Raw genomic sequence first — 13,165 nt, 5'->3', positions numbered from 1 at the left:
ACATTGAGGTTGATCCACTGGAGTTACATGGACTATTTTAATGATGTTTTTACTACCTTTCTAGGCCCTGGAAGTTGTAATGACGTTGTGGTCTATGTGTGGTTCAGAAACCTCTCTGATTTCATCAAAAACATCTTAATGTGTGTTCATGAAAATGAATGTAGGTCAGTCGTTGAGTAATTAATTACAGAAATGTCGTTTTGGGGTGAACTAACCCTTTTTAGTATTGCAGCGAATGCTTATTGTAAAGTGGTATATTTTCATTAGTCTGCACGTGATCCTAAAGCTTCTGCTTGTGTTTTTCTGACTAATTTTTGTGCAGATGTTTTGTTGGAATCAACCCATCCACTGGTACCAAGACAGTCAAAAAAAAGTGGAAAGACCTCAGAGAAGAGGAACAACAATATCAATCCTCATGTGTCTACTCTTCTCAGAAGGCTAATGGACTTTGAGTTGTTAAGCATGTAAGTTGTCAAATGTATATATAAAAAAAAAAAACTACAGGAGGAGATGTCTATACTTGCAAAAAATGTAAAAACGTACTTTAAATTAAAATGGTTTAAATGTTTTTAGAGAGAATGTTGTCAATCACCATTGTTGTTTATCACAAACATTTATACCAAAAATAATTTTAAAAAAGGCAGAAATGTGAGTTTTAACAGGAGATGTGAGTTAAAGGGTTGGTTCACCCCAAAATAAAAATACTGTCAGTAATTACTCTCCCTCATATTGTTCCAACCCTGTAAGACTTTCGTTCATCTTCGGAACACAAATTAAGATATTTTGGATTAAATCTGAGAGCTGGATCACTCCTCACACACATGATCAGCGTTGGCCAATAGTGAGCCTACGTGTGACGTACAACACAAAAGCGCTGCGCTGTTACACTACGTGAAATATCACGGCCCTCAGAGAAGGAAATGAATTGTTGAATAAAGTCGTTATTTTTGTTTGTTTTTGCGCACAAAAAGTATTCTCGTCGCTTGATAAACTTAAGATTGAGCCACTGTAGTCACTTGGACTATTTTAACGATGTCTTTCATAACTTTTCTGGGCCGGCAAGTTTCGATCCCTTAAGAAGCCTATGGAGGAGTGATCCAGCTCTCAGATTTAATCAAAAATATCTTAATTTGTGTTCCAAAGATGAAGGAAAGTCTTCCGGGGTTGGAACAACATGAGGGTGAGTAATTACTGACAGAATTTTCATTTTGGGGTGAACTAACCCTTTAACCATAATGCCATTCTGTTGGTTGAGCTTAAAGGAATAGTTCACCCAAAAATGGAAATTCCGTCATCATTTACTCACCCCCATGTTGTTCCAAACCTGTATGAGATTCTTTCTTTTGCTGAACACAGAATATATTTTAGATATATTGAAGAATGTTGGTAATCAACAGATGGTAGCCATTTACTTTCAATTGTCTGGTTACCAAAATTCTTTGAAATATCATATTTTGTGTTCAACAGAAGAAAGAAACTCATACAGGTTTGGAACAAATTGAGGGTGAGTAAACACAATGATGACAGAATTTTCATTTTTGGATGAACTGTCCCTTTAACTTTTATTGAACCCAGAATCTTGCTTTTAAGTCTTACAAGTTATTTGTAGTTATTTTGTGACTGATTTTGAAAAGATTTTCTGTACTTGAAAAAGTAAAATTGTTGTTACCAGTCTTGCAGTTATTTGCTTAATATTTGAATAAATATTTTTTGACAACAGCTTTGACTTTGTGTTTGTTTTTTTAAATGTTTATTTTAATGCATTTACATCAATATAATAAAGTACAGTTTACTGTTAAAATGATTCTTTTCAGCTTTTTAAATGTTAAACTATTACAGCATCTTCTTGAATTTTGTGGGTATTTACAGGATTTTATTGGCAACTTTATTGCCAGGTTAATACTGTACTTTAGTGAAATTACAAAAAATTGCTGTAAAATATATTTACAGGATTTTATTGGCAACTTTATTGCCAGGTAAATACTGTACTTTAGTGAAATTACAAAATATTGCTGTAAAATAAAATACAAGTTTAATTCAATGTTACTGAAAAAAAACGTCTCGGTTACGGATGTAACCCTCGTTCCCTGAGTAGGGAACGGAGACGTTCCGTCGGATGACGACGAATGGGGTTTCGCTTAGAAAGCCAATCGACTTCGAGTACTTCAAAACGAGCCAATGGCAAAGAAATGCCATGGGTCTGCGGAATTTGCATAGCGTAGCACCGCCCCACCTCGTGGGTATTTAAGGAGCACGCTGGCAGCAAACCGGCATGTTTTCTTCGCTGAGGAGCCAAGACTGAGGTCAGGCGATCCTCGCGGTACAGCGGAAGTGGCAGACAGACGGAACGTCTCCGTTCCCTACTCAGGGAACGAGGGTTACATCCGTAACCGAGACGTTCCCTTTCGTTGTCACTCCGAGTTCCGTCGGATGACGACGAATGGGGATACCAGTCTAATCACGCCACTTCTCAGCTGTCTTCCAGTGCCCTGCGTAATCTGAGATCCCTGTCGTGAGACTAGCACGGACGAAGGACTCCTATTATCACAGGAATTTTAACCAAGGTACACTGGGGAGCATATCCCAGAATTAAAGGGAAGTATGCAATTATTGCCAACCCAGAGGGGGGGACTTAGGAATACACATATGACCCGAGGGATGCATATGGGGAATCTCTAGGGTGTCCAGCCGCAGGTGGAATATTTCAACCCCAGGGGTGGCAAGGTGGCTTGCCGAGGGAAAGACACATGCTCAAAGAGGCTTACAGTGGAAATACACATGTGGGGGTCGCTCAGAGGAGGGACCATGCACACGGGGAGGCACCTAGCCGACGCGCAGGCAATAGACACTGGCGCCAGCATCAGAAGTGCTGGAGGAACTCAGGGCTTTCGGGAAAGCTCACCTGAGCAAATATATCGCACGTATCCAGTCCGTGGAGTGGAGTGGCGAGCAAGCGAAGACACCTTAACGGAACCCATGTTAGCTTGAAAAAGTCAGTACACGGGAGGAGACTGGCTCCACTCGGAGATTGTAAAATCTGGCGAAAGTGTTAGGTGTCGCCCAGCCTGCAGCTCTGCAGATGTCTGTTAGCGAGGCGCCATGCGCTAAAGCCCAAGAGGATGCCACACTCCGGGTGGAGTGGGCTGTCACACCAAGGGGGCACGGTCGACCTTGCTGCTGGTATGCCAAGGCAATGGCGTCCACTATCCAGTGAGACAACCTTTGCTTGGAGAGAGCCTTTCCCTTCAGCTTCCCACCATGACAGACAAAGAGCTGGTCTGAGGTCCTGAAACACTGCGTTCTGTCTACATAGATGCGGAGAGCACGTACTGGACAGAGCAGTGCCAAGGCTGGGTCTGCCTCCTCCGGGGGCAGCGCTTGCAGGTTCACCACCTGGTCCCGAAAGGGAGTGGTAGGAACCTTGGGCACATATCCAAGCCGGGGTCTCAGGATCACGTGAGAATAGCCCGGCCCGAATTCTAGGCACGCTTCGTCAACGGAGAATGCGTGCAGGTCCCCCACCCTCTTAACGGAGGCCAATGCAGTCAGAAGCGCTGTCTTCATAGATAGGAAGTTTAGCTCGACTGACTGCAAAGGCTCAAAGGGAGCACTGCGCAGGGCAGTTAGGACCACTGCGAGGTCCCAAGAGGGTACGAGAGGAGGACGAGGAGGATTCAGTCTCCTCGCTCCTCTCAGGAACCTGATGATCAGGTCATGTTTCCCCAAAGACTTACCTTCTATAAGGTCATGCTGTGCGGCAATAGCGGCTACATAGACCTTAAAGTCCCACTCCGATCATATTTTTTAGCTATTTTTAAACATTCCCAGTGGTCTTTAAATTATGATTATGCCATTTTTAGCCAAAATCACAAAACCTGTGCCGTTTTCTGGGACTTCGCTTCAGCAGAGCGGCAGTAGCTCATTAGAAATTCGCCTCTGCGTTGTGGGCGGAGCCGTTGGCACGGAGGCACGGGGACGACCCTCCCCCTCCCCGTTGCTGAGAGCTCTGTCTCTCCCGCTAGCTTACATCCCCAACCTGTCAATACCGGTGCAACAAAAATGGAGAACAATATTGGAGCTATCCAGCCGTACAGTTTTGAGCCAGATGCCAGCTCGGACGAGGAACAAGAGGACGTACATAGATCTAGTCGTCTACAAGTGGATGTATCAGAATGGTAACGTTATTGTTTTTGTAATCTCTTGAATTGACTATTTCAGGCCAATAACTCCTAATAACATGTTAGTAAATAAATATGTTTGTGGACATGCTCCAAACATTTAGTCAGATTAACCTTTTTGAAGTTTTCATAGCTATCACACAAAGAATAAATCATAGTGCTGCAGAATCAAGTTTAAATTTAAGTTTACTTATAGAGCACAGTATGAGCTTGTGGCCCCGCCCAGTGGAGTTACTACGTCACAACTCCAGTCTATTTCAAACGGCATTTTTGCGTCTGCTACTGATTCACAGCCATTTGAATGTAGAAATACTCAGAAATACAACTTTGAGCCTATTTTTCTAAAGATATGTCCTCTAACATAAGAAAAATGCCACAAGAACATGTTAACACCTAGAAAAACATTATTTTCATCGGAGTGGGTCTTTAAGGGTGGAGGGAGACAGCCTTCGCTCCAACCCTTCTTGAAGAAAGGAAAGCACAACACTGATCGAACAACTCCGGGGCTCTTCTCGGCGAGAAGAGCACCAGCTGACGAAGAGGTTCCACTTCAACGCGTAGAGGTTTCTCGTGGACGACGCTCTAGCGGAAGTGATGGTAGCCGCCACCGCTGGTGGCAGGGTACTCAAACCTGCCTCGTCCCGTCCAGGAGCCACACGTGGAGGTTCCAAAGATCGGGACGAGGGTGCCATAGGGTGCCCCGTCCCTGAGAAAGGAGGTCCTTCCTCAGAGGAATCGGCCAAGGAGGTGCTGTCGCGAGGAGTACAAGTTCGGAGAACCAGGTCCGGGTGGGCCAGTACGGCGCGACCAGAGTGACCTGCTCCTCGTCCTCCCTGACCTTGCGCAGGAGTTGCGCAAGAAGGCTCACTGGGGGAAACGCATATTTGCGGCCCCGCGGCCAGCTGTGCGCCAGAGCATCCGTGCCGAGCGTGCCCTCGGTCAGGGAATAATACTGGGCGCAATGGGTCGAGTCGTGAGAGGCAAACAGATCTATCTGTGCGTCCCCGAACTGGTCCCAAATCAGCTGAACCGTCTGGGGATGGAGTCGCCAATCTCCGGGGAGGGGCTGAAGCCGTGACAGCTCGTCGGCTGCACAGTTCAGGGCTCCAGGGATGTAAATGGCTCGAAGCGACCTCAGATGCTTCTGACTCCATAAGAGGAGGTGGCGGGCGAGTTGCGACATACGGCGGGAGCGCAGACCACCTTGACGGTTGATGTACGCTACAGTGGCGGTATTGTCTGTTCGGACTAGTACGTGTTGATTCTTGAGCACGGCCCGGAAGCGGCGCAGAGCAAGACGTACAGCCTGCAACTCGAGGCAATTGATGTGCCATAAGCGGTGGGGTCCTGTCCAGGAGCCCGCGGCAGCACGTCCATTGCACATGGCACCCCAGCCCGTGGTGGAGGCATCTGTCGTTACAACAACATGCCGGGAAGCTCGTTCCAGAGGCACTCCTGCCCGTAGAAAGCTGAGGTTCCCCCACGGGGTGAAGGTCTGACGGCAGGTCGGAGTAACTGGTACTCGGAGCGTGCCGTGTTGCCATGCCCACCTCGGGACTCGGTCGCGAAGCCAAAGCTGAAGCGGTCTCATATGAAGCAATCCGAGCGGCGTTGCCGCGGCTGCAGATGCCATATGCCCCAGGAGCCTCTGAAAAAGTTTCAGTGGAACCGCACTCTTGCCCTCGAACTGTCTCAGGCAAGTCAGCAGTGACTGCGCGCGCTCGCTCGTAAGCTGCGCGGACATGGCGACCGAGTCGATCTCCATACCGAGAAAAGAGATCCTCTGCACGGGGCAAAGTTTGCTCTTCTCCCAGTTGACCCGAAGGCCCAAACGGGCTACATGGCGGAGTACCAAATCCCTGTGTTTGCAAAGCTGATCTCGAGAGTGAGCTAGAATCAGCCAGTCGTCGAGATAGTTCAGAATGCGAACCCCGTGTTCCCGGAGGGGAACAAGGGCTGCCTCGACGACCTTCGTGAAGACGCGAGGGGACAGGGCTAGCCCGAATGGGAGAACTGCGTACTGATATGCCTGTCCCTCGAAAGCAAACCGTAGGAACGGTCTGTGTCGAGGGAGAATGGAGACATGAAAGTAGGCGTCCTTCAGGTCGATCGCTGCAAACCAATCCTGGTGCCGCACACATTCGAAAACGCGTTTGGCGGTGAGCATCTTGAACGGCAGCCTGTGAAGGGAGCGGTTCAATACGCGCAGGTCCAGGATTGGCCGTAACCCACCGGTTTTCTTCGGGACAATGAAGTAGGGGCTGTAAAACCCGGACCTCATTTCGGCTGGAGGGACAGTCTCGATCGCACCCTTCGCCAGCAGGGTAGCAACCTCCGCTCTCATGATAGGGGCATTGCCACCGACCATAGTGGAGCGGACTCCCCTGAAGCGGGGAGGAGACCGCGCGAACTGAATCGCGTAGCCGAGCCTGATCGTTCGTGCGACCCAGCGGGACAGGTTGGGAAGCTCTAACCAGGCTCCCAAGGACTGAACCAGCGGGGTCATGCGAACCACAGACTTCCCGTCGGTGGGGCAGCGAGGCGGTATGACTGACCCAGACGTGGACGGCATAGCGGCCCGATGTGGGGGTGCAGTCATGAACCGCGCCCTGACAGAGGAGACCAGGGAAGGACGAACGTTCCACGGGGGTCTGCTCTGCCAGGGGTCTGGCGACAGAGGGGGATGAGAGTGGTACGGTCCGGGGACGGCGCGCACTGTCATCCGGCTCTGGGACAGAGGAGGACGAGGGGTGCACGGCCCGGGGGCGGCGTACCGTGTCGTCCAAGAACTCTGTGTGCTCAGGGATGAACGTGTTATTTCTTTCTTTAACCACATTAGGGTGCTGCCCACCCGTGGGTGAGCAGCGGGGAGTGGAGAACAAAAGATTCTCCCCCGGCCCTCCACCGGGGGAAGGAGTGGTCCTGCTACCACCTCCTGAGAAAAACACGTCATCCCTGAGCAGCCCGTCTCAGGAGCGCCGCTTGGCCCGGCGTTTAGCGGGGGGCGGGGCTGGAGAGGGCTGGGGCGCCTTCTTGCGACTTCCTCCGCGACCGGGCCCGGGTGGAGGCTGCTGCTTGGGCCGGGCGGGAGGGGCGGGAGTTGCAGGAGGGCGCCCTCGGCGGCGAACAGACTGAGTACTCTGCCCGGTCGGCTGGGTGGAGGCAGCAGCGGGCCGTCGGGGCAGAATATGCTTAATAGCCTCAGTCTGTTTCTGCGCAGTCGAGAACTGTTGGGCAAAGTCCTCGACTGCACCGCCGAAAAGGCCATCTTGCGATATGGGGGTGTCGAGCAGCCGGGACCGCTCGGCATCCTTCATATCGGCAAGATTAAGCCATAGATGTCTCTCCTGGACCACGGCTGTGGACATCACCAAACCCAGGGAGCGTGCGGTCACCTTCGTCGCTCGGAGAGCAAGGTCGGTGGCGGCGCGCAGCTCATTGAAGAGCCCTGGGTCCGTCCTACCCTCGTGCATGTCCCTGAGCATCCGGGCCTGGTAGACCTGCAGAATGGCCATGGCATGCAAAGAGGTGGCTGCCTGTCCCGCAGCTCTGTAGGACTTCGCCACTAACGTAGACGAATACCTACAGGCTTTGGATGGGTGCTTTGGCTCACCACGAGACGAAGCGCTCTGAGGACACAGTTGCATCGCAACAGAGCGTTCGACCGGGGGAAGCCCAGTGTACCCACGGGCAGCGGCCTCATCGAGGGGAGGAAAGGCGGATGAGATCATCAAACGGTCACGGGAAGACATGGGAGTCTTCCAGGACTTCGAGATCTCATCATGCACGTCCGGGAAGAAAGGTATCGGGGCCTGACGCGGACGGGGGTCCGCAGCCTGACCCAAATACCAGTCATCCAGCCGCGAGCGCTCGGGACAGGGCGGAGGGTTCCACTCTAACCCGATGCTCGCGGCGGCTCGAGACAGCATGGCCGTCATCTCTGGATCTGACTCTGGCACAACTGTAGTCACACCCGAAGGCGGCAGCTGTGATGAGTCTTCACTTCCAGAAGACTCCGACCCACCTTGTGATGCTGCAATAGACATGGCATCTTCCTCTGGAGCGCCAAAGGAAACCCGCGGGACACCCGAAGATGATCTCGCCGGAATCCCCTGAGCACTCACGGGTTGCAGCATTGGAGAGGGTGCGGCTGGGCACGGACTGATAGTCGGCGCTTGGTTCCAAACCGTCACCCTCAGATCACCCTGGCCACCAGCCGAAGTACTAGCTCTATTTCTAGAGTCAGTAGATCGGGGTGTGGATGAGGGGACCCTCACTCTTGCGAGATCACCGAGTCTTGACCGTAATGCTGCGATGGTCATGTTCCCACAGAGAGAACATGAGTCATCCACGAGTGCTGCTCTAGCGTGATCAATGCCCAAACACACTATGCACCACTCGTGCCCATCAGAGTCGTCAACCAGCCTACCGCAACCAGAAGTGCACGGGCGAGGCATCTTTAAAAAGACGTGCCACGTGCAAGCTCTTTTGTGAGAATAGAAACCTGATTGTGTTGAAGCGCTCGGGGAGAAACACACTCGCTGTCGAACCACAGACAGATACGCAGGAAGTGCGCGCTCGCCGAAGATCGCCGTCACACCAACACCAGAGAATCTTGCTCGTTTGAAGAACTGACAAATTCAGGAATGGCTTGTGGAACGAAGGATCACCTTGGCTCCGAAGCGAAAACATGCCGGTTTGCTGCCAGCGTGCTCCTTAAATACCCACGAGGTGGGGCGGTGCTACGCTATGCAAATTCCGCAGACCCATGGCATTTCTTTGCCATTGGCTCGTTTTGAAGTACTCGAAGTCGATTGGCTTTCTAAGCGAAACCCCATTCGTCGTCATCCGACGGAACTCGGAGTGACAACGAAAGGGAACTATAAATTACTGTATTTCATATACATCAATTAACTGTAAGTTGCTTTACAGTATTATACTGTAATAAATTTTACAGCAATTACCAACATTTTTACAGGACTTTATTGGCAACTTTTTTGCCAGTAAATTCCTGTAAATTCTACAGGAAATTTTTTACAGTGTAGTCTAAGCTTAGAGAAATGTACCCTATGTAAAACCTTGAATTGAATAAGTCCAAGACGAGCACAAGAGGTGGTAGAACGTATCCTCTCTATGGCCTGTTCCCAAGACTCCTCCTGTATTTGTATTCCCAGTTCCCTTTCCCATGTACCCTTAAGTTTGGCATTTGAATGGTCGCTAAAAGCTAAGATAATGTCATATAGCTTTGAAATGATTCCCCTGTGATGAGGGACAAATGAAAGCATGGTTTCCCACCGATGCACTGGAGGTAAAGAAGGGAAATTAGGGAAACACTTAGCCACAAAGTTGCGAGTTTGAAAATAGCGAAACAGATGAGTAACAGGGAGTTCAAAGCGAGATGACAGATTGGTAAAGCTATCAAAGACACCATCTACATATAAATCTCTGAATTGCAAAACACCCTTGTCATACCACAGTGAAAATGTCGAGTCCGAAAGTGATGGAGGAAATAAATGGTTGTTATTGATAGGACCCAAGGAAGATGCATCTACAAATTTAAAGTGTCGTCTAAATTGATACCAGATTTTGAGTGTGTTAAGAACCACTTGATTATCAGTGTATAGAGAAGGTTTCGTAGGTAAAGAGGAATAAAGTAGAGCAGGTATAGAAGATCCCCTACAGGATGATAGTTCTAGTTTACACCAAGAGGATCCAGGGGATTTTAACCAGTAGCAAAGTTTATGGATGTGAGCCGCCCAATAGTAAGTTAAAAAATTAGGTAATGCCAGTCCTCCATTAAGTCTGCATCTCTGCAGTAGAGTTTTACGAATCGTAGGTGATTTTCCGCCCCAAATAAAAGAACAAATTATCTTATCAAATGAGTCAAAGAAATGTTTTGGCAGAAAAAGAGGAATTGACTGGAATAAAAAAAGAAATCTCGGTAAAATATTCATTTTAACAACATTAATCTTGCCGATTAGTGAAAGGGGGAGGTTACCCCATCTTTGAATATTAGATGTAATCCTAGAGATAAGGGGAGTGAAATTCGCAGACGCAAGGCTAGATAAAGAACGAGTCACGTTAACACCTAGGTATTTGAACCCTGATGGACTAAATCGAAAAGGCAAATCTGACTGTTGCAACTGACATGCTGCAGTATTAATGGGAAAACACTCACTTTTCTCCAAATTTAATTTGTAACCTGAAAAAGCGCTGAAGTTCTCCAGAATACCCAAAACCGCAGGGATGGAAAGTGTAGGATCAGTTATATACAATAACAAATCATCCGCATAAAGTGATAATTTATATTCGAATCCATTACGGGTGATACCTTTGAATAAAGGGGAAGATCTTAATGTAATTGACAAGAGGCTCGATAGCAATAGCAAAGAGCAAAGGTGATAAAGGACAACCTTGGCGAGTTCCACGTCCAAGGGCAAAATAATCAGAATAAACATCATTAGTATGAACACTAGCCTTGGGGGATGACTAAAGGAGGCGAATCCAAGAAATACATTTTTCACCAAATCCAAATTTTTTCAGAACTGCAAACAAGTATTCCCACTCTACCCTATCGAATGCCTTTTCTGCGTCTAAAGAAATCACAAGCTCAGGAAGTTCAGCCGAGTGTTTTGAGTAAATTATATTGAAAAGTGTACGGGTATTAAAAAACAGTTGACGTCCCTTTATAAAACCATTTTGCTCATCAGATATAATATGAGGAAGCACATTCTCTAAGCGGGATGCAATTACTTTAGCCAATACCTTGACGTCAGCATTAAGCAAAGACAATGGTCTGTAAGACCCACAGGAGGTCGAATCTTTGTCCTTTTTGAGAAGGAGAGCGATAGTGGCTTGTGTCAAGGTTGGTGGTAATGAACCACTTTCTAGGGATTCATTGAATACGGATAAAAGTAACGGTGCCAATTTGCCAATAAATGTTTTAAAAAATTCAATCGGAAACCCATCGGGGCCTGGGGCTTGATTAGATTGCATAGCATTAATTGCTATTAATACTTCTTCAAGAGAGAGTGGAGAGTCCATTTGCGTGGCAGTATTTGTATCAATGACAGGGTTCGAAAGATTCTGAAGAAATGTATTCATTTTAGTGTTGTCAGTAGGAAATTCAGATTTATATAATAAAGAGTAAAATGATTTAAAAATAGCATTAATTTCCAAGGGGTCTGTAGTAATAGTGTCATACGTGTTTTTAATAGTAGGTATCAGACGGGAAGTGGCCTGCCGTCGTAACTGATGTGCCAGTAAACGACTTGCCTTGTCGCCATATTCGTAGTATGAGCCACGGCTGCGTAATAGCAAGCGCTCTGCCTCTTTAGTTGAGATGAGATCAAATTCTGCTTGCAGATCAAGACGCTGCTTAAGAAGTTCTGGAGAAGGGTTCAGCACGAATCTTTGATCAAGGTCCCCAATCACAGATGTAAGTGCATTAAGCCTGGCATTAATCTTTTTATTAGAAAGAGCAGAATAAGAAATAATTTGGCCTCTCAGGTAACATTTAAGTGTCTCCCACAGCAATGAATATGAAGATGAGTCATTATGATTGAAAGACAAGAACTCATCAATAGAGTTTGAAATGAATTTGCAGAATTCTTGGTCTGCCAAAAGGAGAGAGTTAAATCTCCAAAGTGGTGGGCTACGTTTATAGGTAGAAAGTTGAATATCTAATAGTAAAGGTGAATGGTCAGAGATTACAATACCTAAATAGTCCGAAGAATTAACACATGAATTAAGCGTACTGTCAATAAAAAAAATAATCAATCCTAGAATATGAATGGTGCACCTGGGAAAAGAAAGAGAATTTTTTAATAGAGGGGTTGCGAGATCTCCATGGATCAATAAGACCATACTGTTTCATAAAATCAGAGAAAGTTTTAGACATAGCAGATTGAGATAGATTTCGAGGATTAGACCGATCTAAGATTGGGTCGAAAACACAATTTAAATCCCCAACGAAAATCAGCAGGTGTGTATTCAAGAAGGGGATGTTACTCAGCAATCTGTTAGCGAATTCAACATCATCGAAGTTCGGGGCATATACATTCACCAACAAAACCTTTTTTTGCATCAGGGTACCAGCAACCATGAGGTATCTGCCATTCCTATCAGGAATAACGTCAGTGGATGAGAACTGGACTTTTTTGTTAATTAGAATAGCGACTCCCCTAGCTTTTGAATTAAAGTTTGAGTGAAAGACTTGACCTACCCAAGGGCAATGTAACCTAACATGGTCTTTAACATGAAGATGAGTCTCCTGCAAAAAAACTAAATCAGAGTTTAAACGTTTCAAGTGTGCAAAAACCTTAGATCTCTTAACAGGATTACCCATACCTCTGATATTCCAACTGATGAATCTGAGAGGTGTGCCTGACCCAGCAATGCTGGGATCTATATTGCCATTAACCATTTGAAAAAAAAAAGAAGAATTTATTTTTGAAAATGATCATATAGAGCCGAGGTGGGCCCCCCTCCCCTCCCAACATACCCCTAAACACAAATGCACCCAAAGTCCCCATATAACCACAGAACAAAGGAGACAGCAGTGCTTCCCACAGTAAACAAAAGTTGTCCACAACACCGTTGAACAACTCGGAGACCATGCAAACCAAACAAAAGTAAGAGAAGAAAAAAAGAGAAAAAAACTCCCGCCGATCTCAACACTATTTAACGTTAAACATATGCGCATGAATACAGTAAAGCACGCGAAAATACAAATAACAGTGGGCCCTCAGTCCTGTGCAAATAGATGCAGAAAGCATAAAATGAGGTAATGTTGATCAGATCTAGTAAGTGCAGCAAGCTAGAAAACCACCTAATACTAAACAAATTAAGACTGGTGTATTCACAACCTCTAAGGAATAGGCCTACTAGAACATAGATCAGAAACGCTGTTGGAGCTCACCCAGGAACCAACGTTTTGACAAAGTCGCTGGCTTCCTCCGCAGAAACGAAATCCTTCTCAACACCGT

The 13,165-nt window shown here is 47.1% G+C and overlaps 1 pseudogene; it reads right to left on the bottom strand.

The window, feature by feature from the left end:
• LOC130078458 (cilia- and flagella- associated protein 210-like) overlaps positions 1-13,165 on the bottom strand; it is a 34,350-nt pseudogene that overhangs the window by 10,204 nt on the left and 10,981 nt on the right.

Source organism: Rhinichthys klamathensis, unplaced genomic scaffold, assembly GCF_029890125.1.
Source record: "Rhinichthys klamathensis goyatoka isolate OS25496 unplaced genomic scaffold, OSU_Roscu_1.1 h1tg000879l_1, whole genome shotgun sequence".
NCBI lineage: Eukaryota > Metazoa > Chordata > Actinopteri > Cypriniformes > Leuciscidae > Rhinichthys > Rhinichthys klamathensis.
Note: the sequence above shows the minus strand (reverse complement) of the source record. Positions and strands in the feature narration are given on the sequence as shown.